Source organism: Aegilops tauschii, chromosome 5, assembly GCF_002575655.3.
Source record: "Aegilops tauschii subsp. strangulata cultivar AL8/78 chromosome 5, Aet v6.0, whole genome shotgun sequence".
Taxonomy (NCBI): Eukaryota; Viridiplantae; Streptophyta; class Magnoliopsida; order Poales; family Poaceae; genus Aegilops; species Aegilops tauschii.
In genome coordinates this window covers 100,501,937-100,510,953 of record NC_053039.3, presented here as the reverse complement: position 1 = coordinate 100,510,953, position 9,017 = coordinate 100,501,937, and the positions used below count along the sequence as shown (strand labels likewise).

The following is a 9,017-nucleotide window of genomic DNA, read 5'->3' as shown; positions in this document are numbered from 1 at the left end:
TTCATTCCACTCCCCGCCCAAGCCGAAATTACAGCAGGCGTATTGATGAACCGGCGATGTCAAGCAGTGCGCGGAACCGTAACCCACATCGAGGGCATAACTCGGTGGGCAGTGGTGTTGATGCTCAGAACGTGGTGGTTCAAGGTAGAGCACGCCGAGAGGCTGAGTTAGCGGCGCAGTATGCGGCCCGTCAACTTGTGATGCCCCCGATTCGACCGTACACTAATCATACACGCAAATGTGTACGATCAAGATCAGGGACTCACGGGAAGATATCACAACACAACTCTAGACACAAATAAAACAATACAAGCTTCATATTACAAGCCAGGGGCCTCGAGGGCTAGAATACAGAAGCTCAAAACACAAGCATCAGCGGAAGCAACAATATCTGAGTACAGACATCAAGTTAAACAAGGCTGCCTTAAGAAGGCAAACACAAAAGCAAGAATGATCGAAGAGGCAAGGCCTCCTGCCTGGGCCTCCCAACTACTCCTAGTCGTCGGCGGTCTCCACGTAGTAGCATCCGTCGGCGGTGGCATCTGGCTCCAAGGATCCACCATCTGGTTGCATCAACCGAAAAAACGAAGGAAGGGGGAAAAGGGGTAGCAAAGCAACCGTGAGTACTCATCCAAAGTACTCGCAAGCATCAGATCTATACTAAGTATGCATTGGTATCAAATGGAAGGGCTGTATCTGTGGACTGAACTGCAGAATGCCAGAATAGAGGGGAAGGCCTAGCCTATCGAAGACTAGCATCTTCAAGCAGCTCCAAGCATCTTGCAGCATGTGGAAGAGTAAAGAATAGCAGTTTATAATTAACAAGCATGTTGTAACATTAATGCCCAGAGATCCTTCCTCGACTCCCTAGGAGAAAGCAATCCCGGAGCCACATATCCATCACATATCTCAAGTATCCATTTCTAGTTATATAAGATCCGGATACAAGTCTTAACGTCCATTACCATGGAGACGGTATTCGAATATATGTCTTCCCTGCAGGGGTGCACCACGTTACCCAACACGCTCGATCACTCTGGCCGGACACACCTTTCTGGGGTCAATGCCCGGTCTCGGAAGATCAACACATCTCAGCCCTACCTAGGCTCAGCAAAGAGGTCCCCGCCGGTCTACATCCTAAGTGCCCCGGGGTCTTGGGCCCATCGCCCGTTGCACTCCAGGTCGTTGCGCGCAGGGTGAATACCAGCACCACCTCGGATGGCCAGCACGATCCGACCGTGCCACCATGCTGAACTGGATGTCTGACAAAGCTTCAGCTGATACTGCAACGTCGAGGCCCATATCTATTCTCGCGTGGTGGTTAGTGCGTAAAGGCCAGAGGCCAACTCAGAACAAATACCCAAACCTGTTAGTGCATTGGGGGCTCGCGGAGACGAGTAGAGACTCACGATAATGTGACCCCGTCGCCCCGTCTCATGGACTTATGGCAAGGGCCCAGACTGCCCGGTCATGCCATGTAGAAAACTCGCGGGTGCTCAACGGGCCCGCCCGACTTTCACATCAACTCGCGGGTACCCCTCAGGGCCGACCCGACTTCAACAAAGGTCTCAAGTAAAGTCAAGGTAACCGTGTGTCCAAACATCAAGGGAAAACCCGAGGAATCACCCACTGAGGATTCCACTCGATGTAATCATCAAGGTGAACGTAAGCGGGACCACCCTCGAGGTTCACACTTGAGGTGTTGCACGACAGAGCCGTATCGGGAATGGTGAAAGAGGAAATCACCCTCGATGACCACGACCGAATAGCTACACTACAGAATTATTATCAGGAGTGCGTTATGAGGGATCACCCTCGGCACTCGATAGTAGCTCTGCAGAGTCGAGCAACAAAAAGGGGCGTGATGTGATGTGACGTGTCAGCCTCTGGTCATCGATCACGTTGATCGAGTCATTAAAGATGAAGCAGGGGCAACAAGGACAAGGTGGGGGTCACTGATGGATCACTAACCAACCTATAATAACCAGTTTAGGATAAGCAGGTATGGTACAATGAGCAGGTTACAAAAGCAAGCTATGCATCAGAATAGAAACAATCAATAACAGTAGCAAAATCTAGTGCAAGCATGAGAGAATGGAATGGGCGATATCGGGATGATCAAAGGGGGGGCTTGCCTGGAAGCTCCGCTGAAAGAGAAGAAGGGGTCATCGTCGACGTTGGCATCAACAACGGTCTCAGGGTCTACCGGAGAGAAGAGGGGGAAGAAACAGTAAATACATAGCAAGCAAGAGCATAACAGGACAACAGGCAGAGCTAGACATGTTCTAACGCGGTGCTACACAATACCGGCGAAGGGGGGAAACATCCGGGAAAATTTTCCCAAAGTTTGGCATTTTTCGGACAAATGAAAAGGAGGGGGAAAGTTGCATGTTCGCTATGCTAGGGATGTGTGGTGGACGAACGGACCGCGTATTCGGATTCGTCTCGTCGTTCTGAGCAACTTTCATGTATAAAACTTTTTCATCCGAGTTACGGATTATTTTCGATGATTTTTCAAAGATTTAACAATATGTTGAAATTATTACTAACTCGAAAATTAATAACAAATCGCTACGGGTACCCAGCTCTGTGTACACAGAAGTGTACCAGATGCTGACATGTGGGCCAGGTGGCCCAGTTGACCAGTCAACATTTGACTAGTCAAATGGGGGTGGGGCCCCCCTCTCATTGACTCACCCAACTAATTACAGATTTAACTAACTATTCTAGTTCATTAGGTTAATTAAGATTAATTAATTAAGTTAATTAGGCTTTTAACTAATTAATTAATATTTTTATTAATATTTTTATTTCTTTAATAAACAGGGGCGTGGGGCCCCAACGTCAGTGGCCCAGGGGGCCAAAACGGGCGGCAGTGTAGCGGGGTTGCGGGCGTGGTTGCCCGTCGGGGTGGAACCCGGGCGATGGCGCGCCGGGTGCTGAACGGGGCAGACCCGGGCGCGGCCAGGCGAGGCCGGCCGGGCAGCGAGCGGCGCCGGTGAGGCGACCGAGCGGCGGGGTAGCAGCGGGCAGGGCCGGCGGCGAGCGGGCGCGGGCGGCGGAGCCTGGGCGCGGTCAGGCGCACAAGGGGGCGGCGGCGTTGGCCAGAGCGGCACTGGGCACGGGGCGAGGTCGCCGGCGACGGGGAAGCCGCCGGTCGGAGCGGTCGGGGAAGCGGCCGCGGCCGCATGACAGTGAGGGCTGCGGGCGGGGGCGGTACGCACGGGGGGGGCATGGCTGCAGGCGGCGGCAGGAGCACGGCGCAGCAGCGACTGACAGTAGAGTAGCAGCTAGCTGGAGGAGGGGCGCGGCCCAGGCGGACGCGGCGTGGCCGCGGGGACAGCGGGCAAGGCTAGGCGGGCGTGGCTAGGTACAGACTTAGGTACGTGTACGCGCGAGCTCGGAAGAGCTCGGGACAGAGGCTACGGCAACGAATCAAGGCTGCAAGCAGGGGGAATGGAGGAGGAGCTCACAGCGGGGTTCTTGGTGTGCTCGTGGTAGCCGGAGAGGACCAGAGTCGAGCGGATCGACGACGGCGTTGTAGCGGCCGAAGGTAGAAGAAGACGAGGATGGCGAGCTTTCGGTGCGGGCATCGTTGGACGAGCTTCCCGGCTCCATTCCAAGGCGAAGGAGAGCGAGGGCGAGGTCGAGGAGGCTGGAAGAGGTCGAACGACGACGAATCGACGGCGATCATGGTGAGGACGAACGGCGATGGGCCACGGCATCGGGCGCGAGGGGGGTTCCCCGATCCAGATCGAGAAAAAAGGGGGAAAGTGATTTGGGGTAGCTAGGGTTCGGGAGCGCGAGGGAGAGGCGTCAGGGTCGCCTTATAGGCCCGGGGGAGACGGCAGATGGCCGCCACGGCGATGGTCGGTGCCGTGGCGGGCATCGGTGCGGCCACGCCCTCCCGTGAACAGGGAAGCGAGGGAGCCAGGGCAAGGTGGGCCGGCCTGGCTCGGCCAGTGAGGCCAGTTGGGCCAAAAGGCCCAGGGGGAGGGGGGGTTTCTGTTGTTTGTTTTCTATTTAAAAGGATAGCTAATGTTTTGGATGAAACCAAGGCATCAAATGATTTTTTGTTGAATGTGAAACTTAGCAAATAATTCAGGCACAATATTGTGGTGTTGCCTAAAAAGTTTCAGGGCCAAAGGAATTGTTCAAGCATTTTTTTGAAATTGAAAAGGTTAATTAATATGCTGCTGGACCACTAAATACAATCCCAGGGGCACTTGGAAATCCAAAAGAGGTTGGTTTCAACTTGGCAAATAACCAGGGATTATTTGCCACACTTTGAATATTTTAGTTTTCATGTTTGGCCTATTTGAATTTTTGACTTTAATTGAATTTGAATTTGAATCATGATTTGGATCAAGTGAGGACCAGCAACAGTAGGAGTGATGACCTGGCATCATTAGCAGGGGATTACTGTAGCTTAATTATCCGGGCGTCACAATTCTCCTCAACTACAAGAAATCTCGTCCCGAGATTTAGGAGGTAGACGGAAACAAAGTGGGGTATTCATCACGAAGACGATCCTCGTGTTCCCAAATGACTACATCTTCAGAAAGATTTGAGCAGTGAACTTTCAAAAATTTGATAGCCCTCGGACGGATTGGATGTTCAGCTTGAACGAGAGCGCAGATCGGATGCTCTCTATAAGTGAGATCATCTTGCAAGGGGGTTAAGCTTTATAGGCCATGTGGTTGTTGCAATAAGACTTGCGACTCAGGGCATCGGCCATGTCACTAGCCTTGCCCGGGGTATAAGAAATACCGTAGTCATAGTCTGTAATTGTTTTCATACATCACTGCTGACGGAGATCCGGATCTAGCTGAGTAACCGATACTTCAGACTTTTATGATCGGTGAAGATCTCGCAACGCGTATCAAGAAGGAAATGTTGCCACAACCTCAGTGCAAATTTAACTATAGCAAGTTCAAGATTATGGACTGGGTAGATCTTTTGGATGGACATCTTGGAATTCAGAAAAGACTGGAGCATTTTCAATTCTCACAAGAGGAGAAGCGTTTAACGCATTCAAGGAATAAATCCGTGCTTCGGCATTCCGAACAGGATGAGCATGGTAGCTTACTATCCCATTGAAGGATGTAATAGATGGACGGTCTTAGTGGTGCAAATGATAGAAGCGGTACGTGTTTTCGATCATTCCATTCCCAGAATGAGGTTGATATTGGGTGACTTCAAAGCAATGGGGAAAACATGGAATTTCAATCCTTCAAATTTAACGGGGACATGGTGACTAACCATGGTGGTTCGACATTGGCTCGTGGAATGCAGCTTGGAATTCCGGCCAAGTGATGGCGGTTCCAACAGGTAAGGAAAGCATGTGGCTGTCCCACCATTGAGCAGCGGGACCTTTCAGGCAATAAGCCACGAAGGTGACATAGTTGGCAGGGGCTACATCAGCAGAGTTCAACTCGAATGTGATGTCACGGAGCCAGTCATCAGCATCAAGGGGGCGAGTTAAGTTGCGGTAGATGACAGGGTTGAGACGTGCAAAGTCTTGCAGAGTCTCTGGGGCTGGTTGCGGATTCATATTGGGGCGTGTGAACTGAGCCTTTACATTTTCCATAAACTGGTGATTCAGCTCAATTGATGTGTTATTCCGGCCATGTATTCAGGCGGCCATGACTAGCGGGTCTAACCATACTGCTTAAATGCAACAGGGGGTAGTTCAGCAAAGGGTGGAGCAGGGGTATGGAGTCATTCATGATGTTACTAGAGCAATGGACCAAGGCGCAGTATGTACAAGGCAGTAGTCATTAAAGACATACCGATACATATGCGAGGCCAATTACATGTTGTTAATAAGTGTTTGTCACGACCGGTTTTCCAATAAAACACTTATTGAGAAACCGATCCCTTTAACGGACCAGTAGAGAAGAATCCTTCTTACTAGTAGACAAATTCTTGATTACAGAAATAATCCAGGAGTACTAAATATAATACAAGGTTGAGCGGAGGCTGCTCAACAATTTATTACAAGCACGCCGATATTATACATAAAGGCGGATATGACACAAGGGGTGTGGTGGCATAACTATTGACTCGCACTAAAAGTGGTGGTGGATATGTCACAGTGAAGCGGGTGACATGACTCCTAAATCTTCGAGCGTCAGAGTGAGGCTCGAGGACTCTTATTTGGGTGGCGGAAGCGTATAAAATACAAGTGACCAAATCCAGGATCGGACGGGACTGACTGGGACTCCTCTAGGCGTCGGACTCGCTATCAAACTCATCATCCATGAGATCGCCTTCGTCAACATCTGGCCAAATCAACAAGCCAGGTGAGTACTATGAAAGTACTCGCAAGACAGTTTGGACATAAGATATAACAAATGCAAACATGATGCATATGAACAGATTAATAATTGCGCACTCAGATAATAAAATAGCAATGCGTGGGAAAATAAAAAGGAAGTCGGGCGGTAGTCCTCCCGAAATCCCAATGTAATACTGTGGGCCAATTGAGTGTCTGAAATGACTCCTCGAAAGGGTACAAATAAATTAACAATGCCGCAGTCGGGCGTCGGGGCGACACCACATAAAGGGCTTATATCAAAAGTAAATAACGAGCGTGCCACAGTCGGACGTCTGAGCGACGTCACATAAAGGGCTTATAACGAAAGTAAATAACAAGAGTGCCACATTCGGACGTCTGAGCGACATCACATAAAGGGCTTATAACGAAAGTAAATAACGAGAGTGCCACAGTCGGACGTCTGAGCGACATCACATAAAGGGCTTATATCAAAAGTAAATAACGAGAGTGCCACAGTCGGACGTCTGAGCGACATCACATAAAGGGCTTATATCAAAAGTAAATAACGAGAGTGCCACAGTCGGACGTCTGAGCGACATCACATCAAGGGCTTATAATTCATAACTTAATATTCCAGTAGCTCATGAAGTTAAATCATTTCAAGGAAATACTCAGGTACGAAATAATAAAATGGTTAGTCCATCCACAGGAATAACATTCGACCGGGTTTACCACTCAAACTTGTTCACCGGGGATTTCCATGGAGACTGACACAGGGACTGACACTGAGACTGATATGGATACTGTTTGGATACATTGACCCAGGTCCTCAACCATGGAAGGTTTTGACTCTGTAGAGTTTGTACTCTTAACCACCGCCAACAGATTCCAGTAGTCACAAGGAACTAGTTCCGTTTATGGTATTTTAGGAGAAACACATCAATCCAGTACACACCCATTCCACATTCCGTTGCCAGGAATCACCCCAAGCAACGTTCAAGAAAAACTTTGAGACGGGGAGGCTACAACCTCGCGTAGCATGGGATCAAATTTATATCGCGCGCTCTAAGGGGTGCCCCCCTCTCGGTCCCAACCGGAAACACCCATGCTCCCTGACCAGATGACTGGCTTTAATCCAGGGCCATGGAACCCTCATCCCGGCCCCTCTATTTGGTGTGTACAAGGAAAGAGGTTTGCAACTTACTAAACCGTATTCTTTGCAGAAAACATGTGGCAGCACGGAAGGGGACGAACGGTAACGTGGCTCGGTCCACGTTAACGTCGGAGTTTATCAGATGACATAAGACTGGCATGCTACAACAATACCATCTTACTACCTCTCATGTCACCACATGATCAGGTCATCTCTCAACAAAAGATCGCAGTAAACTTCGAAGCACTCGGTTAGTTGCCTTGCATGCAACGTAACACTCACCGATGCCCATATGCCATGCACAAACTATTCAAGCAAACATGCAAAACACCCATCATATCAAAGGTTCAAACATGCTTGCCTGGTTCGGAGAAGTCGGAGTCTAGCTCGGCGAAGTTCGCGGCTCCGTTACCTCCTCCGGAATCTACGGTATAAAGAAACCGTACACTAACGTGAATACCGTTGCGTGTATAAAAATTATTCCAATTTTTTTCCAAATAAATACTATAAAAAACTAGACAAAAATATAAGACTGACAGAAAAAGAATCAATCAAAAAGCATCTTTTGTTTAAAAGATATAAGGGTTTTAGTCCAAGGACTAATCTGTGATGAAACAGAAAAGATCCAGGGGCTCGTTTGAAAAAGCAGAAAACGCTTCGGTATGAAATACGCCAGCCCAGCGAGAAAACACACTTTGCCCGAAGGCGCCTTCAGAAAACGATTCAAAGGAGAAGAAAGAGAGGCTGACGGGGGGTCCCACCCGTCAGGTTTAAACTCTGAACAGAGCTCGCCGGCGCCCGAAGGCTGCGGTCGTCGCCGGCGTTGATCCACGACGAGGTAGGGTGATTGGAGGGTACCTACGGGTTCAGCGTGTCCTTCCGCGTCGGTGGGTGGTGGACTTGACTGTCGGTGAGCACCACGTCGACGGCGACCTTATCTCCGGCGGACGGTGGTTCGGGCGAGGGTGGAACTCTCCGGTGGGTGCTGGAAACTCCAAATTGGTGCGCGGGTTAGAGGGGTGGATGCACTAGGATGCTACTGGCATGGGTTGAGAGGCAGGGGTGCACGCACTAGAGTGAATCGTGCTGGATCCCGAAGCGGGTCGAGGCGGCCTGAGTTGGGGAAGAAGACTTCCTTGAGGTCCTTCCAGTGGCTTGGCGTGGTACTTGTGAGGTGTAGGGATGGTGCGTGTTCGAGTTCGAGCTCGGGACCTCCTTTTATAGGCGATCCGAGGAGGTGGCCGTGAACGGGATAACACCGGCGAGCAATTACGGCAAGGCAGAGGCCGGGCAGGAGGTTTAGGCGACTTGGCATCTTCGTGGTGGTCCACTGGCACCGTTTCTCCGCTAATATCTCGGCCGGATTGGGGTAATGCTCTGGTCCTCGACGGAACGGCCGTACGGGCACGACGGCGGCAGGGAGCGCTCTCCGCGCCTTCGAGTTCACGACGACGGCTCTGCAGCGTGCACAGAGGAGAGGACGGCCACGCGGTGGCCTCTGGTGGCTTGGGCGGTGCTGGACGGCGCCGTCCCACGCTGCGCCTCTCTGGCAGCCGCAGCGGGCGCTGCTGCCGCCACGCATGG

General features: G+C 50.7%; 1 long non-coding RNA gene across 1 annotated transcript; it reads right to left on the bottom strand.

Annotated features, from left to right (window-relative positions):
• Positions 1-202: 202 nt before the first annotated feature.
• Positions 203-3,821, bottom strand: LOC141022332 (uncharacterized). Its single transcript, XR_012183619.1, has 3 exons — positions 3,474-3,821; positions 2,136-2,202; positions 203-563 (listed from the first exon to the last, which is right to left on the bottom strand). It is a non-coding gene; the product is annotated as an uncharacterized lncRNA (long non-coding RNA).
• Positions 3,822-9,017: the final 5,196 nt, after the last annotated feature.